At 33.3% G+C, this 21,717-nt stretch overlaps 1 protein-coding gene across 8 annotated transcripts in view; it reads left to right on the top strand.

Moving 5' to 3' along the window:
• LOC141420747 (ral guanine nucleotide dissociation stimulator-like) overlaps window positions 1–21,717 on the top strand; it is a 77,934-nt gene that overhangs the window by 27,078 nt on the left and 29,139 nt on the right. The window contains exon 9 of one of the 8 annotated variants that reach the window (XR_012445306.1): window positions 19,025–19,081. The exons of the other annotated variants lie outside the window; for them this stretch is intronic. The gene's annotated coding sequence lies outside the window, so the exon portion shown is untranslated. The remainder of the gene's footprint in view (window positions 1–19,024; window positions 19,082–21,717) is intronic. 8 annotated transcript variants of the gene reach the window in all.

Here is a 21,717-nt window from a genome sequence, read left to right as displayed (position 1 = left end):
AGCCTTTGACTTTCTGAACCTTACTAACTTCACTTAAGATGATGTTCTTCAGTTCCATCCATTTACTTGCCAGTGACAAATTTCATTCTTCGTTATGGCTAAATAACTTTCCATTGTAAATAAATACCACATTTTTCTTAATCCATTCATCAGTAGTGGGGTATCTTAGCTATTTCCATAGCTTAGCTGTGAATAATGCTGCAATAAACCTGGGTATGCAGGTGTCTTTATTATAACTTGACTTAATTCATTTAGATATAATCCCTAGGAGTGATATTTCTGGATCATATGGCAGTTCTAGTTTTAGGGTTTTGAGGAGCCTCCATACTGTTTTCCATGGTGGTTGTACTAATTTACATTCCCACCAACCATGTATGAGGGTTCCTTTATCCCCACATCCTCAACAACATTTGTTGTTTCTTTTCTTGGTGATACCCATTCCAACAGGTGTGAGGTAGAATCTAAATGTGGTTTTGATTTGTATTTCCTTTATGGCCTGGGATGTTGAGCATTTTTCTCATGTGTTTCTTTAAACCATTTGGACTTCTTCCTTTGAAAAAGCTCTGTTTAGTTCATTTGCCCATTTCTTCATTGGGTCTTTGGTTTTTTGGAGAGTTAAGTTTTTGAGCTCCCTGTATATTCTGGTTATTAATCCATCAGATATAAAGCTGTCCAGATTGTTTCTTTTCTGTGTGCAGCCTCCTAATTCTGGTGACCATTTTTTGGTTGTTGTATAGAAGATTTTTAATTTCATGTAGTCCCATTTGTCAGTCCTTTCTCTTAGATACAGAGCCATTTGAGTCCTATTGAGAAATTCATTGCCTTTGCCTGTTAATTCCTGCTCTTTCCTAAACTAGCTTCAAAGTTTCAGGTCTTATATTAAGGTTCTTCATCTACATTGAGTTGATACTTGTACAGGGTGATAGACATGGTCTAGTTTTAGTTTTCTGAATGTAGAACCCAGTTTTCCCAGGAACATTTGTTGACGAGGCTCCATTTTCTCCATCATATGTTTTGGGCACCTTTGTCAAAAATCATATGGGAGTAGCTGTGATTGGTCTTCATGTCAGTTTTTTTGGGGTTTTTTTTGCCAGTACCATGCTGTTTTTATTGTTACAATGCCTTCCTGTATACACCTTCAGAATTCATGAATACTGATAATTTTTACAGCTGGTCTGTCACCTCTTACCACACACTTGTCTGTGGGAAGGAGGAGAGAAGCAGATAAAAGCAGAGAGATAAGTCAACCTGGAATCCAGGCCCAAAGCCTCAGCCAACCTCAGAAGAAGTTCTGGAATAACATGACCAGTCACACCCTTTCCAAATCAGACAACAATGCCTCAGCTAGTTATTGCATAAGGATCATTCCCAGAAGGGTACAATTTTGGGTGACTTGGCTTTCTGTATGTGATGCAACCAACAGGCTTTCCTTGTAGGGTATTTTGTTCTGTTTTTAAAAGGATTCATTTGTTTATTTATTTATCTACTTGGAAAATGGAGATTGAGCTCAAGGCTTAGTGCTCTACCATTTGAGCCATCGTCCAAGCCAGCAGGTACTAATGAACCAGTAGACTGATGTTTAAAACCTTGTTGACACCGACATGGATATTCTGCTTGGCTGGAGACAGATTATCAATAGAGATGCAGATATAAAAATCATTGATGCTATTTTAACTTTCATTAGTTTAATATTAGTTTGAGATGTGCTTATCTCATGAAGAAGAGCTCAGGTTTAGAGTCTCAGTTCTTACTATTTTCTCTGTGATACTCGTTTCTGAAAAAGAGGGAAAATAATGCATTTGCCATTGAATTATTGAGAGGATTAAAAGATAGGGGATGATAATGATGGTACTAATAAAAGCTCACATGAAGTAAGTGGCAGACAATGCACTCTGATCTTGCCATATTTCTCCATTTCACCATATAATGGTGTCACGGCACACTGTTATTATCCCTTGCTTGCAAATGAGAAAACAGATTTACAGAGGTGAAGTGAGGCTGCTCTCCAGGATACACTTCAGTGCAGGTAGCCATGGGCTGTAGGAATTTCAGCACCTGTGCTGTCTTCCAGGGTGTGAATTGTTCCCATTCTTACTCCATTGCTCCTGTATTTTGAACACTATATCTTAAGGTATACAATTCATTATAATTGAGGTATTAAACTACTCTTTCTTTTTTTGATATGAATGCATTGATAGGAAGTGATTTTACATTTTATGTTTGTTCTGCAATTTGGAGATATACAAAAGACCTATTTTTACCTTTATGGGACATTTTGATATATATTTTTAATTTCTTATATTCTACTTTAAGATATGTCCATCCTTTCACATTCTTACAAAAGAGTTCACTTTGCCAAATCAAAATGCAGCACATTTTTTCAAGTACAATAGAGTGAACATGTCCTATTACTTTAATTTATAATGTGTCCTTTTTAAAGTAATAAGCACCAGGAGAAAGGAAATACTGTCATATCTGCTATTAGTGTCTGTCTCATTGATCTACACAGTCCATAGTTCTTGTTCACTTATGTATAGATTAAATTATTATTCTTTTATAAAGTTGTAAAATCTGGTTGGACTGATACTGTTTCCTGATTCATAAGATTTTATATACAAATATATGAATATATGAGACATAATAATAGTCATATTCATACACATAATTATATTTAGATGTGTATAATTAGATATGTATATACACACATGTACTTAATAATCTTATTCTTTCTTTTTCTCCTAATGGATGCATGGTTGGTTCCAAACTAGAGAGTCATTGGGTTCCTACACTTATATATGTGTGTGTGTGTGCATATATACATCTATATGTTTATGTATTTAATTAGTAGTTTTTATTTAAGACTTGAAATAGTTAAACTGGAAGTCCTTTAAAATAACCAGTGGACCCTTGCTTATCTTCTTCTACAAGTACTGTGCATCTCTCACATTTTTATTTCTAAATTACATTTGTTTGTATTTGTTTTATTAGTGTTGTCTTTTTTCATATTTCTTCTAATTAACCATAATCAGAAACATCTATTATTTCAGAATCTATTTGTATTTCAGCCATCATAATATTATTTTTAATGTCCAGACATTCCTTCTATCTGTTGGGCTGTTTTTTTTTCCTCTTTATACTCAGTTATTTTTTTATGGAGCAAATAAAGTAGGACATATTTACTGGGGTCTGGTTCTTAGAGGAAAAAAAACATTTCTCACAAATATTATCACATTGGAGGTTGAGGTTTCAAAATACCAGTTTTGAAAGATCACAGTTCAGTCGGGTGTGGTGTAGAAATATAAAATATAAATTAATCCTATTTCTCAATATATTTCTGATTCTTCTGTAGTTCATGACATTTTTCACTGTCATTATATGAGCCTGACAACTAGTATTTAATCTGTATGTTTTATAATAAAACAGATTATGTGAATAAATTTCATGCTTGTTTATAACATTTCATCAAGGACATTAAACTATCTGTGACAGTATTATTTTGGAGACTATTTTATTCATCATACATCTACTTATGCATTACCTCAGCATATATTTAATGAGTGGGCACTTGCTCTGCGACAGGCATTGACTCAATTTACAGAGCATTGTCTAGCATCGTTTTCTCCGATGTTCTTAAAACATCAAAAGATTTAGACTGTATGTGAGGTTTAGAATGACTTAGGAAAAAGGAATAAAAACAGTGTAGTATGAGAAAAGTTTTTACACTGTATTTTACAGAACAGTTGTCTTGAGGAATACTAATTCATATTACACAGATGTGTGACCAAATGCATTAGACAGGAATCAGGAGATGTATGCTGTATTCTCAGCAGCTGTTGTGCATCTATGGGCAAGTCTGTTTTGTGGCTTCTGTTTTCTCTTGCAAAATATGAAGGTTTAATTATTTAGTTTCTAAATATTTTCACCTCTGCTAAAAGAATTTGACCTACCCAATACATTGATCATTATTTTGACCAGCAATTTAATTTTATCCCATAGTCAAGGGCTTCAAAAGGCAACTATGGTGTCTTAGATTGAGGATTGTTTTGTCTTTTTGAAAAAAATGTATTTTAAGTGAGGAATCTCTTTAAATATTATACATACAAACCAAAAGTACTGTGAACAACTTACATTTTAGGACAATATAACATAAAAATCATAGCATAAAATGAGACTGACCTTGGAGTTGATGGAGTATAATAGCCAATCATCTAAAACATGTTATTACATGTTAAATTAAAAATAATTTACCATAACAGAACATTATGAGTGTGAGAAGTGTTAAAGCTGCAGCAATCCCTCTATCCTTATTCTCACATTTCTCAGTAGAATGCAGGCTCCATGAGACAGGCAATCTTTGTTACAACTGCTTTCTCAAAGCTCTAGAATGGTTTGGTACATAGGAGGCATTAAATACGTATTTTGAGTGGAGTGAATTGTCCTTTACATTTTATGTCAAACATTTTTAAGGTAGTATCTGTAGTATCTTCACTCACATAGTATGCTTTTCAATGTTGTCTTAGGGATAAACTTACAGGAAAAACAATTTCTTTTGTTATATGTGTTTCCTGAGTTTCTTTTTATTATATTATATTTAGGTTATGATTAATTCAAGGTTTGTTTTTTCATTAAGGTCACAAAACTTTACTGTTATCTTGCTATTTCTTCTGCCTTCTATAAACTTAATACCATTTTTTTCATATTTATTGTAGTTAAGTGCAAAGGTGAGCATATTATGTTTAAATTCATTGTAACCTATTTTTGCTATAATCAATACTGCCTAAAAGCAAAGGCTCTCAGGTCCTTACTTTAAAATACTTTGGATATCACATTAAGAACCAAGGTTTGTTTCTCAGTTTTCTGAATAAAAAGAGAATAAAAGATTTTGAACTTTCAATTGTTTATTGATGGTACTGTGAAAGTCATCTTCCATTTTCCTCATTCAGAGTTGCTTTGCCAGCACTCAGCCTCTTGCATATCTTGTGATCATTTAGAATTGTTCTCTAAACTCAACATACACACAAAATCTGCTTGCCTTTTTATTGGAATTTTAATGACTTCATTTATGTTTTAAAAATGCAAACCTAATTCCTGTCTTCCATGGTGATTTGTTATAATTTTATCAACTATAGCTTTTCAGTTAACTCTTGTTTTAAAAATTACTGTATTTCTTGTTTATACTTTATTGTAGTAGAGTTAAGGAAGGAGAGTTTATTTTAATAGCACATTGATCAAGAAAGAATAAAATTCACCTTTTTAAAAAAATCAAACCCCTTACAATAACCACTTTTGGCTAAGAGTAATGTATCATATCACAAATGCCCTTAATTTAGTTTTTTTGCTTATATTTCTTTTTAATTTTGGAAGAGTCATCCATCTTTATCTTCCATGAAGTTCCATTTGTGGAATTTGCCTGACTGATACTTGACGCATCACTGAGAGCTTGAATCCTAAATGAAGGAACCCTATAATTACTTATGTCTGTACTTCTTATTATGCAAGAGGATTGGTCCTCATAATTATCTTAACTACCCCTCAGTTAAAAGTGATACAAGGTAACAGATCCTAAAATGTTGATGGAGCTACTGGAAGGGAGAGGGCAATGAGAATTCCTCCATTCAAAGCTGGATGAATGAACATAACCATAAAGAGCAATTATTGGAAACCTTGAAAACTTTAATCTGTATTGTCTTCCTTCTGAGAATTGCAGCAAAATCATAGGAGGAGGTAAGGATGGATACAAGTGAAAGTCTGCTAGGGATTGATTTTAAAACAGAAAAAACAATGTTTGGTCATGATAAGTAAGCGGTCTCTGATTATGGCTTTCAACAAAAAAAAGATATGCGTTCTGGCTACTTGGATAAATGCACGCTCATGTCAATTAAAGAACAGTGAAGGGAAGTTAGGAAGATATTAGGAGATGTGGGTAGGACGCTGATGGCATCAACTGTCACCTTTATCATCATCAGTGTGTGTTGTGCATGTGTGTACCCATGCACAGTCCTTAAATACCTCCTTGCACTGATACACAGATGGCTTAAGAAGGATGCCAGGTCATTTCAACACAGATTGGTTGTATAAATCAAATACTGAAAAGATGCACACACTGTTGGCCTTCACAGGTGCTCAGTAATTAAATGTTAGGAAAACTAATGAATCAATAAGAATAGATAAGTACTTCTTTTATAAACCCTTCAGTGTTAAATACACTGCAGTATGATCTCACACCTTCAGTGTAGACCTGTGGCAATGCATCTTCTTTTTTATTATAATGCTTTTCATGTCTTAGGATTTCAGAAATAAACCTCCTTCACTGGAACTCTAGTCATGAACCTATAAATCCTACTAGGTATTTCTTTCTTGATTGTGGGTCAGAAAACCTGTAAAAAGATAAGACACTGAAGAGAAAGGGAGAGAGGATCATTTATTACTAGGAACAAGACTGTGCAGGTGGCTGGTGTCTTCTTTTCATAGTCAAATGAAGGATGTGCTGCTGCAGCAGGTAGGAAGGAGATGATTGAAACTTTGATTGCTGTGTTTTGCTGCAGTGAACCTCATATATGCATCAATCCATTCTATAGGCAGTGAATCACATGAAAGGTAAAGGTGAGCAGGTACCTTTTCCACACATGTTTGATTTATACAGAAAAGGCATCTTTGTTGCTTTAGAAGGACCAGCTAGCTCTAAATGATCAATGGATATGATGAAGAATAATGCTATTTTCTAAAATTATAATGATTTGAAGAATTGAAAATCAGTTCATTAAAGAAATGAAAATGATAAAAGCACAAGTCATCTGAATGATAAAAATACCATATTTTCTCAGTGGACATTCACATAAACATATCCAGTAAAATATGAATCTCAACTAGTAAGTGACATGGAATGATAAAATAACTTTATATAATAAAGCAAGAAATAATTTTAGTACTATTGTGATCTATTAAATATAGGACTACAAATTTCTATTTTTAAGTAAAAATGTATGATAATAATTTATTAGAATGATCTAAAGACCATGAATCAAAGCATGAATTTACTTGAAAATCAAAATGGAAAACGTGATTGTCATTGATTTGACTAGACAGAATATTGGAATAAGATATCTGGTCACAATAAAATATAGTTACAATATTATGGCCAGAATGAATGATGTCTTTAGGAGCATGTTGCATTTACACTTTGTTGTACTGACTATGGCTTCATCTCCTGAATCTGGCTACAGACTTGTGTTGTTGATTGAATCATATGTACTTTCTGGTTTTGCCTTTTTTAAGTTTTGGCCATGATCAGCTTTTTTCAGCTTCTCTATCCATCGCTGGCTGTCTCTAACATGCACTCTGACCACTGTAGCCTGTTTTGCAACCTCACCCTGAAGTGGAAGGACTTAAAATATAATGCAGCTATTCCTGAGTGTTTCTTCATAGTCTGGAAAGACACTTGGAGCCCAAACACATTATTGCTTATTTCTCTGTACTATCTTTTAGGGGATAACCTCTGCTGTTACCCTACTAGGAAGCAGAACAAATATATTGCTGCGAAGAGCTCTCAAGAAATACAGATAAAAATGGTTAACCATCTCTGCAGAAACCAAGAAAAGCTTTTCTCTAAAGTTGGTTTTTAGAAATGACTTTATAAGTAACCCTCACATCAAATTTCTTCAGTTGGAGTTGTTCTAAGGAGGTTTAAAATATTAAATTGATGATGCTTTCTCTATGTAATTCTAAGTTATGCCAATACTAAACTATAAAATAACTATTAAGGAACTCAGTAAAATTCTGATTACTTCTGAGCTTTATTTATAAATATTAGTAATACATATTTTGCATAAGTGCATGCTTATGTATTACTAGTCATGCTTCACTTCCTTTTGAGCATTATTTTTGCTGGTGCTGTATGCATGTGCTTTTTCTTCCTCTTGTGCAATGGAGTATGATTTCCACATTTTTCTAAAGCAGGGATTAGTTTCTTTAATTCCTCTGAGGTGAAGGATAGGCTTTTAGAGTCCATACAGTTAATATTTTTGGTTTCTACTGTAAAGCTATCTAACCTCAAATATACAGAAGATTAAGTGCATCCTCAATTGTCATAGTAAAAGTACAACCTTCATAATCTTGAGTCAAATATGTAATTCATATTCTATGGTGACTGAAGAAATGATATTGACTTATAATCTATAAAATACTTATACAATTTATAATAAAACAGGTCTATCACATTGTTTTGTAATCCCAAGGAATTATACTTTAATTGTAGCATGTTACACAATGCTATGTACATCTAAGAAAATTGATTCTCATTTCCTCCTATCCCAGCTTGCTCAGTTTCTTAATGTGCTAGTCACATATAATGCTCTTCTGCTTCCCAAGTATACTTTGAATATTCACGGCACTATGCCATTACTTTTCCACTTCTGTAATAGTTCTCTAATTCTTGCATTCTCCCAAAACTTCTGATAACCTTGAAAAAAGAAAGGTGCTGCCTTTTCTCAAAATGAACCTAATTTCTAGCAAATGTGCTTCCTCCCCTACATTACTTTGTAGTTACTTAGGTGTTAGTACACATTACACTACTTTTAGCTAGGTATTTATTTCCTTTGATAGATATTGAGGTCTAAAAAGGCAGAAATTTTGTTTGGTGACTCAGCATGGCTTTAAAATGAGACACATGGTTCAATGCATTAAGAAGTACATTTTTTAAAGTGGGTGTGCAAATTTGTGAAGAAATATCCTGAAGAGATTATCATTCAGGAGCTGAGATTATTATATTTTTTACAGATTCTCACATCACTTAAGCACAGAGGTTAACATTAAAAGGCTCTAAAGCCAGACTGATTCTATTTAAAACCCACCACTAAGTTTATTGGTTATGGTGTTTCCAAAATGTTCTTGCTATGTCTCTGCATCATTTCTCACCTTTTAAATGGAAATAATACTATTAAGTAGCTAGAATATTAGTGCACACTTGATAATCTAATCAACATAAATATTTCATAGTATTTGACAAAAGGTAGGCTTGAATTAATATTGATTACTGTTATTTTTTTCATAGTAGTATTTTGATGTTTAACCTGGAAAATTCTATATATGATAAAAAAATCGCCCACTAAATGCAACCTTTTTTTTTTCAACCACAAAAATTACATCAGAAACTATGCTCATCAGGTAGCATCATAGCCACAAGACTGTAAATACAGTGCTAAACCCACTTAAATTTCATGTCAATATAAACCCTGGTTTCAGCAGAAAAGCTAATATGTAATGAAAGTGTGAAATGCAATTTTAATAATGACTACAACTTATTTTTTGATAGAAAATATCATTCTATCCTATTTCATTCATCCCACATTTGCCAGTGCCTTGTAATGGAAAATATATCTTACTGAAATGGTTGAATATGCTAGGTGATCTTTGATGGCTAACTGTGTAGTGCAATGAATTTCCAAATTTATTTAACTAAGGATCATAGCCTGTAGGTCCCATTTTAACTCATTTCCCTTGGCGTTCCTTACTTGGTTTAATTTCGTGATGACTATTCATACATAAAATTTTATAGTGTTTATTGAGATGAAAATATCCCTCAAGAGAAAAGACCAGTGATTGAAAATTTAAAAGTGATTTTTGCTGCAATGGGGGAATCTAGAATAAAAATGAGTTTCATGATCATCTTAATGAATAACAAGTGAATTCATATGGATAATACATCTCTAAATAGTAGAATATTATAAAAAGTTCAGATTTGCATGAAATTTTGTATGCACACATTAATCACAAAGGCATATATTTTTAGAAAAGCATAAATTAAAATATATATCTCAAAACATACCAAGAGTTTATGACAAAGGATAATTCTTTTGATACAGAAGTAAATAGTACCAGATGAGATCACATTAAAATAGGAATGAATTTCAAATAAGAGAAACAAAGCCAAGTAAGTTAAGAAAAGATTTTTGCACTTTCCTTTTTATGTTGATCTATTTTTGCTTGATATAACATATATAAACATATATGACAATGCTACCTGAAGAACAAAGGTTTCATACAAGATTTAAATTTCAGTAAGGTCATTATTTTGACTTTGAAATAAGAAAGTACTAATTCATTGTAGACTTTCATGTGTCAAGTATGCTTGTTATATAGAATATCTATTATAGGACTGATAAAATGTACAATTGATGAAATAAAAATGTGAAAATTAAAATAATTTAAAAGTAAAATGATTTGAAGCAAGAAAAATTGGAAAAAGTGTACAGCCTAGAAACAAATTTAAATTAGAAAAATAAAATACTACTTTCTAGATAAAGCAATTATTTTATTAAATAGACCAAATAATCTGATTACCACTTGTGATAAAGTAGATTTTAAAAGAAAATGATCCTTATAGAAAAACACAATTTTCTGGTCTTCTGCCCTTTATGACTTTGTGTAATTCTGCATTTTCTCTGTTGCATCTCTGAGTGTAGTCAGGAGAGGTTATTCCAGAGTTGATGAATGGATGTTACTCCCTCATGACATTGCAATGCATTAAGCAAATCCTCATCATTCATCAGAACACTCTAGATACCTTCTTTGGATTTTTGATTGTTTGGTAGTATTGGAGTTTGAGCTCAGGGCCTCAGTGCTTGCTAGGCAGGTGCTCTAGCACTTGAGACACTCCACCACTGCTAGAGACCTTATTGATGGCTTGATGTCTTAAGCAAACCTGTTGGAAAAGCCAAAATAGTGAGCAACTTTGGTGAGCCTTGAGGAATTTTGTGAGTGAACTCAAGGACTTTATAAGAGCCTGCAGATGATAACCATGAGTAATTTTGGGCCCTCAAACACAAAGAAGTCAAAATCTTGACAGCAGGCTATGGACACTCACGCAGAGAAAACCAACTAGCCAACTCCAGGCTTGAGAACCACACAAAGCACGAGATACTATGTGTACATTGTTTAAGCTGTTAAATTTGTTGTTACTGTTAGGCAGCAAAATAAAATTAACATACAGTACCTATAAAAGAAAATCATTAAATATAAAGATCTTTTTTAAGGTTGCACACAAAATATAGACAAATACACATCAAGTAAACGTCAGCTCAAAAATACTCTGTGCAAGGTGGACTTCAACCCAAGGAATACAAAATTATAAACAGATATTCATAATGACAGAGGGTTATTCCAGAAAATGAGTTAGTCTTTTTTGTACTTAAAACACAGACTCAAAATATTTAACACAGAAACAATCCAATCTTCTCATTAAAAAAATGAGAAAATAGAGGAGAAGCAGCTTTGCTAACAAAACTGGGATTCATAGCCAGACTCTTCTGACACCAAAGATTGCTGTTAGTGTCCATATGCCATGCCACAGCCTGCCACCACACTTACCAAAGTTAGCTACAGCCATAAGGCATAAGGACAGGAGGAGATGGTGATGACCTTACTTTAGGCATGTTGGACCCATTGTTACTTCTCTTTTAAACTGAATAGATTAAGTTGTTCGGGGTGGGGCTGAGGTGGGAGCAACCTACCTTTTTGCATTGATAAACTCTCTTGTCTGGGTATTGGGAGTTGAAAGTGGAAAATTGACAATGGGGAAATCCCAACTGCTGTAAATTATCACAGGAATTACATTGGCATTCTTCAGAGAGTTTATGAAAACCAAACACACTGAGAGTTCTCACTATCTTAGAATCTTGAGCTGTTATGAGTGGCTTTTCAGTTGAAGACATTTGTACACATGTGTATGCTCATATAATTGTTTCCTTCTTTACATCCATGAACACATACACACAGGCATCACACCAAAAGGTTCCATAAGTATGAGAACCACTCATAATTTCTGTAATCTTATATTAGAGAAAAATAATTACATAAGCAAAATGGAAAAGATTGTTTATAATACTGAACTTTTAGGAAATCTGTTAGTTTATAGCTAGTGAGACTGATACAATGGAGAGAACAAATATCTATTACAAATCTTTGCAGTCAGTACTGAAAGTATTAGCCAGAGTATCACTTTGCCCCATGAACAGTGCACTGAAAATTGAGTTTAGACACCTATAACGCATAGCATCAGACAAGTTATTTTACCCTTCTGTGCTTATTTCCTAATTATTTATTAAAAGCTCTCTGTCTTCACCCTTCTATTTCTAAAACTTTTACCAATGCCAAAGGGTTGTTGTGAAGATTCATTAAGCTAACCATAGTAAAATGTGCTTGGGAATGTGCCTGCCTGTAGGAAGGACAAAAGGTGAGGCTCTTTATGTTCACAAATCCAGCTTGGCATCTGTCAGAGAGAAGACCTTGCAATACACATTTCCTAAATAAGCGCTTACAGGATCTATGAATAATAATAGGGTCTATTGCTGCCTTTTGTTTTTTTGTTTTGATAGTTCCCTTTTTGGATCAGAATTGAGAACAGAGGGAAAAAGTTTATCACTAGAAAGATTTCACTATAAGACTTCTCTTAAAATGATCCCCATCATAGCACCAGAGAACACTCTAGTAAGTGATGTAGCCCAATTCTCAAGCATCTGCTGGATGCAGGGCTCTCAGATCTTTGGTTGTAAACTATATTTTTGCAGAGTGCTACTCCTTTGCTTAAATCCCCATTCAAGGGGATTCCCCCATTCCCTACTGTTTTGCATAGTGCTCAGTGTCCAGTGGTCCTTTTAAAAACCTGAAATTCAGTATTCCTGGATTTCAACTACTTGTGTCTGTCTATTATTTACTGTTGCAATCCTGTGCATTTACATGCCATCCACCCTCTCTGAAGCCTTGCACCTAGTATTTCATTTTTGACACGTGGAAATGCATACATGTGCTGGTTGCTGTAATCCACCATTCCATCTCCCTCTTCTTGGGAGTCTCTAAATATCTTTTAGTCTTAATAGAATTTTTATTCAGAAAAAAGTGTCAGATATCAAGAAATTGGAAGCAGGTCTTGTGCATCCCTCTAAAAGAGTATTCAAAGGAGTTTTCTTGTAGAAGAAGCCTTCAGCATTCTGAATTTTCACGCTAGGTTTAGCACAGTTCTGAGGCTCTTTAGGAAAAAAAAACTATACTGACATAGATTTTCAACTTTCAACATGCTTCATTTATTTGTATAGATTGATATTTCTGCATTGTACCATATTCTTTCTACCTGAAAATGTTCCCTTAATATTTGCTATAATACCTTTCATTTTCTCTGTTAATTGTTGTCACATGTAGAATCCACCCACATAATTCAGGATAATTTTATCTCAGGCTCTTTAAATCACTTACGCAAATCTTTACCACTTATGATAACATCCACTGGTCCTAAGAATTAGGAAGTGAGCATCTTTGAGTAGAAGTGGGGGATTAGTGAGCCTAACACACAGTACATTGCTAATTGCAGGTCTTTGTCAAATACAATCTCTTCCTTCTATATATTTTGAAGATATTTTCCTGTGACTAAAATTGAATCCAATTTTACTACATTTTTCTTTTCTTTCTATTATTGCTTTATTATCTCTGGCCTATATAATTTCTCAGAAGTCTGAAAATATTCTTGTGTGTGTGTGCGTGTGTGCATATGTGTGTCTATGTGTATATGGTGGTAGTAGAGTTTGAACTCACCATCATGCTTGCCTAGCAGTCACTCTACCTCTGGAGCCATCCCTCCATCCCCTATATGATTTAGTTATTTCTAGGTAGAGTCTTATATTTTAACCCAGGGTCAACTTCAGACAGTGATCTTTCTGTCTATGACCTTTTGAGTAGATAGTACACTAGCATGTGACACTATACCCAGTTTATTGATTGAGATTGGGTGTCACTAACTTTTTGTCTGATCTGGTCTTGAACTGTGACCTTTCCAATCTCTATCTCCTCCTAGTAACTTGAATTACAGATGTGAGGCACTGTACCAAGCCAAAGTGTGTTTTTCATTCTCTGAATTTGCTGATCTGTAGTTTGTGTCTGTCATTAACTTCTAATGTTCACAGTCATTGTTTCTTCAAATAGTTTCTCTATCACATTCTCTCTCTTTCAACCTTTGTTTTTTTGTTTTTTTCAATTGCATTTATCTTAGGTCATTTGATAACTCAAAATTCTTCAATTATTTTTTCTGTTTTTGGTACTACTTTTCCCATTTTAGTTTTATTTGAGTGATTTATTTTGATTTCTTTGCAAGAGTCTACTGACTCTTTTTTGGCTGTTTTAAATACATACATAAGCCCCTCAAAGCCATTGCTTATCGCTGCCAATGTATCTAGCCTTTTGCTTTCATTCTTACTTACTTGTTTCATTTCTCTACCTAATTAACTGCCACTATCTTGTCCACTAAAAATTTAACGTATTAATTAATTTATCCAGAAAGTGAACTAGGTTTCAGATATGTTGTTTATGTGCTTATTTTCAGTGCACCTGAGGTCTCATATTCCTGTATGACTATTTATGTGTCAGCTGTGGGCTACTTTGCCAGAGGTTTTGTCTCAATACAAGTTTCACCTTCAGTTTTCCATTTTGTGTTACATTTTAGAGTTCTCTCTATACTCTTTCTCATATTCCAATCATATGCTGCTATTAATTTCATTTTATGTTTGTTAGCCTAGTAGAGGAGAACAAAAGAATATTCTTTGGTTTGTTGCTCAGACTCAGCATTAGATAGTTTCAATATGTACTAATGCCAAATCTTTTCTAAAAACACATATTAATTGTACACATTTAGTGGGATTCAGTATGAAATTTCCATTCATTCACACAGCAGGCATGCAGTGATCTTGAGATTAGTGCAACTGTCCATTATCTTTTTCTCAAGCCTGTTCTGTTCAGTGCCTGGCATGTATGCCTGAATGATGGGGAATGCATTGTGTGCACTTTTGACAATCTCCTTCAGAAGCATGTAGTGACACCAAGGAGAAGCAAATAATGGTGGGTACCAATTATTCCACTCTTTCACTGGCCCAGTAGCAACTGCCCATTAGAAATTCATTGAAGATGTTAGTGATTTCTGACTGATGTCCAGCAGTGTATGCCCCCAATTTTTTTCGTAGAGATGCTGGCTTTTTTTTATCACTTCAGTACAGCTGACTATCAAATGATCACATGATTCACATGGATTTTAGAGAAGTTTTGAACTTGCAGATTTTTTTATGTTAGTGGTATGACAGGAGGATTCTTCCCAATCATCTAACTCCTAAGGTGGTATTTTCTCATTAAAATAAATACTTTGGCCTCAATATTTAGGTAAATGATGCATTTTGAATCATTTTTAAAAGTATGAGTTAAATATTATTTTAATTATATATATATTATATATATAATTTTATATATTTTAATTTATGTACTTATGTATTTTAAGTATATAAATATTTAAATATATATTTGTGTTTCTGGGGCATGAACTCAGAGCATACAACTTGAGCCACTCCACCAGCCCTTTTTGTGAATGGTTTTCTCAAGATGAGGTCTCACAAAATATTTGCTTGGGCTGGCTTTGAATTATGAACCTCCTGATCTCTGCCTCCTGAGTAGCTAGGATTACAGGCATGAACCACTGATGCCCAGCTTAATTATAAGTTTGATCATAACATACACCTAAATTTTCAGTGGTTTTAGCATCTATTATTAAAATGACTCCTCCACCACTATTTTACTAATTAACATTTTGTCAGTACTTTTGAACATATATGTGAAAGTCTTTATTTATCTTTTATTGAATAATATTTCTTTTGTTTTACCATAGAAGCACTAAAAGGATAAAAATAACTTGTGACTAATAATTATGTCAGTGATACAGTCTGTTTAATTATTCTGTCTTAAAAAGGCTATTTTTGCCATGTAAATTTTCAAGTAATGCTAACATTAGCTTGGAAATGCATGCAAAAATTTCTGCTGAGATGTTTGTTTGTGTTTACATTCAACTTATAGATCATTTAAGGGAGAGCAAATATCTTAAAAAGATAGCAAGTCAGCTGGATACAGTGGCTCACACTTGTAATTGTAGCTACTTGTTAGGCTGAACTCAGGAAGATTATGGTTCTAGGACAGCAGGGCAAAAAAGTTAATGCCACCTCATATCAACCAATAGCTGGCTTATGGTGGTGCACAGCAAAAAGCACTGGAGGCATGGCTCAAGTAGAGCACCTGCCTAGCAAGCACGAAGCCCTGTGTTCAAACTCCAGTATATCCTCCCACAGTACAGAGAACCAGTAAATCTTCAGTCAACTACCTTAATATATCTCCCCTAATTAAGTTTTGTCAGTGAGCCAATAAATAAAATGTTCATCACTTAAAACATTTCCATTTCCAAGTCAGGAATATCCTGTGCTCTAAATTTACGTTCTGGAATCTTGCACTCTTAATAATATCTTTTGTTGATTTTCTGGTAAAGGACAATTTTCTATGCATCAAATTCTTGGATCACAGAATAATTTCCACCATTGTATTTATTTTTGACCTTTTTATACATTCTGAATATTAATGCCTTTAAAGGTTATTAACTGGCAAATGTATTCTCCATTCTGTAGGCTTTCTATTTGTGATTAAAGTATACCATTTTTATTTATTTTATTTTTAGTTTCTTTCATTTAATGAGTACAAGCTCTTTCCTCTGTTTTCTTATCATCTCCCCCTACGTTTGATTTGATCTCTGTCCAGACCACAACTTATTTAATTCAGTAGAAGGAGTCAAACCTTTAAATTTACTGCTCCTCCTTATCCGCTTGTCTCAGCAGTAACTGAGTTGGAGTTAACTTTCATTTCTCTGCTCTTCAGCACATTCACCACTCATGTTTTCATAGCAAACATTTGAGAGTGAGGGTTGAAGAATATTGGAAACCTTTTCTGGCAGTATTTGAGTTGAACTCAGAACCTTGCACTTTGGGGGCAAAGCTCCCAGCCCTTTTTGCTTTTGTTACTTTTTAAGTACAGTCTCCCTTTCCTGACTAGGGCCAGCCTGGACTAGGTAGTTGGGAAGACAAGTATGCACCACTATTCTCACCTTCTTATATTGGAGACGGGGTCTCACAGACTTTTTGCCTAGGCTAGCTTGAGCCATGATCCTCCCAATTTCTGTCTCACAAAATGCTATGATTACAGGCATGAGTCACTGTGCTTGATGAGACAACTATTTTTAATTTTTTTTGTATAGTGATTTTTTTAGAATTGTTTGAGTTACTTTTCCTCAAGCTTTGTAAGTAATTCTCTGTGAGCCCCTCCTCCATCCTCTCCTGTCTCCATCCCATGAAATAAACACTATCATGTTTTTCAGCCAAATATGAAGTGCTTCTTTTTCCTTGTAGTTTGTGCAGGTTTTTTTAGATACTCCAGATTTTAATTGACACATAGAAGACTATGTTATTTTAAATTTTCATGTAAATGTTTTTATTTTGGATAACATGAATATCATAAGTAATGAGAGCATCTTTATCTTCTTCACCTCACAATAGAGTATCTATAAATAGTACAAGTTTACAACTAGCATTAGTAAATGGGGAGTACATTTATCTATAATATGCAACAGGTCGATTTTCCCCTGAGATTAGTGCACTGCACACTGTGCTTAACCACAGCAATTAGCCACTGAGAAGAATATGAGATTTCAATATTTATATAATAGCTTTAAAATAGCCTACAGTTGCACTTTGTTTTATAAAAGGTGTCCTTAGCAGTCAGACACTCTAAAAAGAATGGAAAAGGATACTTTAAAAAATGAAAATGTTATGGACTATTTGCAAAATAGATTATTTATAAGATATTTTATACATATGACAGAGCTTTAAAATAATAGTAAATGGAGCAATGGCAAAGTATATATTCAGCAAATTAGCTTGAGAAGAAATAGAGACAAAAGTATATATGAATGTCACAGCTATGAGGCAGGGATACATCTCATTGTGAAGAATATATACACCTTTTGAAATTTTGAAGTGTGGATGGCATGTAATTTGTGCAGGACATGAATTTTCTGTTCAGATCATTATACTTTTTTAGAGTTAAAGCACTGCTATTAACAATATATTTGAAATTAGGAGTATGTTCTGGATTGTCTGGAAAAAGTGTAAAATATTTTGAACTAACTGAAACTTTGTATGTGACGAATGAGACTCTTATAGGGACACTCTACCCTGTGTTTCCTATGACTATGTCATGAATTGGGCAGCTCCCAGATCTTTCTAGAGGGCTTTCATAGCCTAGAATGGCTTCCAGTTGTTCCACCACTTTTGATTCAATATGATGCCATTGCATACTTGCTAATTCTTAGCAAGTCATTGAGAAATGCTGGACTTCATTTTCTTTGTATGAAAATGTGCAATTAACCAGAGAATTAAGATTTAAACTTTAAGTTGTATTATATGTGAGGCATGACTGTTATCAGAATTACTAAATCTTTATGGCTTTGACACTATGCACTTATTTTTAGGTTTGTGTAGCCTCTACTTTCAAAAATAAGGAGAAATAAAAAGTCAAGCTGTTATTAAATGAATACTTTCAGTAATCAGTATTAAAATATTTAGCCATTAATATCTTTCCCGTTGATATTACTTTTTATGAATATAGGCATTTTTTTAAACATTACCACATGGAGTTAATAAAATATGACACATCTTCATTTGTGATCTTCAAAATTTATAGCCATAATGCCCATTGTGTTTATTGTGATATGGAATGATCATTTATATGGTTAATTAAACATTAATTTGTTTGTTTATGAAAGATATGGCAATTTAAGAAAAATGTTAGAATATGTCTTATAGTGAATTCTCATTTATTATAGATGTTTATATTTAAAGTTGATGTGATTATTAAACATTAAATATACAAGTATTCAGGGTTATATCAATTAAAATACTGGGAACTTAGATAAATAAATAGACATGTTTTCAGTATATTAGCTCACTAAAATATTTACTTTCTATAATAATATTCTCATTGCAATGCTACGAGGTCAGTATCATAATGTTGCTTTTATACATGAGGAAAGTGAGATGAAATTATCAAATCCGTATTACAAGAAATTTCACCACTGTAACAAATTACATAATAAACAGTATGATTTCTTATCTACTTTCTACAGCTCCTCCAGGATTCACAAGAATATAGGAAAGTTAACATTATTCACCTCATTTTAGAGGTAAGAAATATGCCAGTGATAGCCTAGAGAGGCTAGAAGATTCAGAGAAGATCAAATTGTTAATAATTACAATATTTAGAAAAGAAAGATGATTGCTAATTTTAATGCAGTATTTCATCTGCATAATGCATCTTTAATTGTATTTATACAAAGTAATTATATCACTGATCTGATTGACAAAGTCCCATAGATGCATGTGAAATCATAACTTCTGTATGGTTATTGAAACACTGCTTATTCACTTTATCTCTGAAAATGCGAGGGAAAAAATCATGTTAAAGGAATTAGTGTAGCCAGATTATGTCATGCAGTTATTACTAGGTGATTTCAGCAATTTAATCTTGTAGAAAGAGGAAGTTCAAAAGATGAAGTTACCAAGCACAGACATTATTATTTGGTTAGTCTGTGCCAAAAATTGTAGCATAACTAGTGAGGTTTCAATAATTTAGCTTTAAATTTAGAATAAATCCACAATGAACTGTAGTCACTGTTCTCTTCCTACACCTTTTCTTGTCTTTTCTTATTTTAACATTTTCTCAGGCACTTGTTATAGAGATGGAAAGTTAACTAACTCACCAGGAATATGGGAGAAACATACAACATATTCCTTGGATGGGTTTGTAGACTATTTTTAAAGTCTAATCAGTAAATGAGCAATTTCTCCATCAGCGAGTAAGTTTTCCATTAATTAAGCAATTGTAGAATCTGGGATTTTACCCAACTCAATATAGATTCGATGTGCTAGAAGGGAGGCAGTTCAAATTTCCTAGAGAAAACCGATCTGGAGAAAAGTTAAATAATAGAAAAGTTTAAACTAAGATTAAGAAAAACTGAAACTTGAAGCAAGCCAGAGCTGCATAAATGATGAACAAAGGTGCCAATATGGGAAATAAAATAAGGCAAAATTCTGGAAAGAGTGAGTGTGGTTCATTCATAATACATGGCAGCTTGCTTGTGTGTGGACATGAAATTAAAAATGTAGGCAAAAATTATGAATTAAATGTACTTATTGTTTTTGTATTCACTCTGGAGGTTTAAGTAGAAAGGCTTTTAAAATCAAATTTATGTAGAGGAATAACTTGGTCATATTTGTAGAAGTGAGTTTAAAATGCCTATGATAGTCAGGAGTTTAAAATGCCTATAATATGAAAGGAAACAGGCCCATGGATAATCATATGTACAACGCTGGTCCTGAGGTCTGTGCTAATGTATATGCTTAGTATTCATTATTATATTTGCCATATTGAAGCCATAGGTATCCCTAATTTGAACTGGTAGTTACTTAGACTAAAAACTAGGAAAAAACTTTCAGGAAAGTCAGCATCATGGTCTACTGTGAACATAAAAGGAAAAATTATGTCCAAGAATTTACTCAACCTTTTATGTAATTGCTAAGTTTCTTGTATGAGTCCACAAAGAGATGGTATACATTCACTGGAGATAATTTCTTTAAATTCCTTTTCTAAAGGCAACTTTTTGGAAAGAAAATATCAAAGTGATACTTTTATCATGAAATCTTACTTTTTCTCCTGGTAAAAATTTCCTTCCTTATTTGATATTTTTGGCTCCAGATTATTATGCAGTTTTTAAATTCATCACACCTACAGTTCTGTTATCAGAAAGGTTTATATTCTAGTCCCATTTTATTTGAGTTCTACTTATTGTTTAATCTAACAGCAAACAGTGGTTAAGTAGCCAAAATGACGAAAGAGGAACTGGGGTGACACACAAGACAGGACTGGTTCAACTAAAAGATCTGGTCAACAAAGCTTGTGCATTAGAAAGTGAACTGAGGGGGAAAGGAGATAGAAGAGTGTCCATGGTTCAGGCTACGAAGAGTTCACTAAAGCAATCTTAATGAACAGTGGAATCTTAATGGACAGAGGCAATTTTGGTAGACTGTGGAATACATTAGACAAGGCAATAATAGTACTTAGCATAGACCAATTTTCTGATAAGCTTACCGGTGTGTGAAAAGTTGAAGAAAAATGGACATGCTGGAAGATATTAAGGAATAATGTCACCATTTGCTTGCTTTTGTTTGAATTTTGTGGATTTTTTTTTGTTCATTTCTATAACATGTTTTAAAATGGGAAGATAGTTGAATATTTTAGAAATATCCACTTGCTGTAAATTAACATTGGATTTTTTATTTGTTTTTTTTCTGTCAATTATATAACTTTTTCAGGCTGGTGTATTTCTCTTACTCTGTCCATGATCTGGGAGTTTTCAAATGTACCTCAATAATGTTAACTGCAGTTCCTCTAAAGCAGTTATACTTCTATGAAATAGAATTGCTGAAATTCCACTGAGAAGGGGTTTCTTAGGTATGCTTTAAAATTGCATACATCATGTGCATTCAATACATGCAAATATGAGCAAAGTTTGAATGTTAATATGCATCTGCATGTAGTACCTGTGAATAAGTATATAAAATACACAATTTAGTAGCTTTGCAAAATATTTACAACCTGAGGAAAAATGATGAGTAGTAAATTTGCATTTTTTAACACTATTAGATTATGGTGGTTTTACAAATATGACTGACAAAGAATTCTAGCAATTGAACAGAATGCATAATAATTTAGTTCATTATTAGACATTGTCCAGTTTTTATAGAACATGTTGAAATGTAG

The sequence above is a fragment of the Castor canadensis genome, chromosome 2, assembly GCF_047511655.1.
Source record: "Castor canadensis chromosome 2, mCasCan1.hap1v2, whole genome shotgun sequence".
Classification (NCBI taxonomy): Eukaryota; Metazoa; Chordata; class Mammalia; order Rodentia; family Castoridae; genus Castor; species Castor canadensis.
The sequence above is the reverse complement of the archived record's forward strand: the minus strand, read 5'-3'. Positions and strand labels throughout refer to the sequence as shown.